Genomic DNA, 1,047 nt, shown 5'->3' with positions numbered 1-1,047 from the left:
AGACCCACCTGGGCAACTTGGCGAGACCTCATCTCTACAATAAGTCAAAAATTAGCCGGGTGTGGTAGCACCTGCCTGTAGTTCCAGCTATTTGGAAGGCTGAGGCGGAAGGATCGCCGGAGCCCAGCAGGTCAAGGCTGCGGTGACCAGGAGCGGCCACTGTACTCCAGTCTGGATGACAGAGTGAGACTCCAACTCAGAAAAAAAAAAGAATATTTTCATATATCTATCAGCCATTTGTATGTTTTTCTTTGACAAATGTCTATTCAGGTTCTTTGTCCATTTTTAAAATAGAGTTATTTGTTTTCTTAAGTAGTTTGAGTTCCTTACATATTTTGGATATTAGTTCCTTATCCAGTGTATGATTTGCAAATATTTTCTTCCAATCAGTGGGTTGTTTTTTCACTCTTGTTTTATTTGCTGTGCAGCTTTTTAGTTGATGTAATCCCATTTGTCTATTTTTGCTTTTGTTGCCTGTGATTTTGGTGTAATATCTGAGAAATCACTGCCCAAACTAATGTCATAGAACTTTTCTCCTATGTCTTCTTCAAATAGTTTTACAGTTTCAAGTCTTACATTTAAATCTTTAATTCTTTGCTTTACTCCATTCACTGAGTTGATTTTTGAAGAAGGGTGAGATAAGGGTACAATCACTCTTCTGCATGAGGACAGCCAGTTTTCCCAATACTATTTATTGGATAGACTGTCCTTTATCCATTGTGTGTTCTTGGCACCTTTGTTGAAAATCAAATGACCACAGATTTTCATAGGTTTATTTCTGAGCTCTCTATCCTATTCCATTGACTGTTGTATGTGTCTGTTTTTATGCCAGTACTATTCTGTTTTGATTACTATAACTTTGCATGCCTCCAGCTTTGTTCTTTTTGCTTGACTACTCTAGTTACTTGAAGTCTTTTGTGGTTCCATACAAATTTTAGGACTTTAAAAAAATTTTCGGCCTGTAACCCTGTATTTTGGGAGGTAAGGGTGAGAGGATTGCCTCAGCCCAGGAGTTCAAGATCAGCCTGGTCAACTTAGTAAGACCTT

The sequence above is a fragment of the Carlito syrichta genome, unplaced genomic scaffold, assembly GCF_000164805.1.
Source record: "Carlito syrichta isolate Samal-C Ts95f unplaced genomic scaffold, Tarsius_syrichta-2.0.1 Scaffold255142, whole genome shotgun sequence".
Taxonomy (NCBI): Eukaryota; Metazoa; Chordata; class Mammalia; order Primates; family Tarsiidae; genus Carlito; species Carlito syrichta.
The sequence above is the reverse complement of the archived record's forward strand: the minus strand, read 5'-3'. Positions refer to the sequence as shown.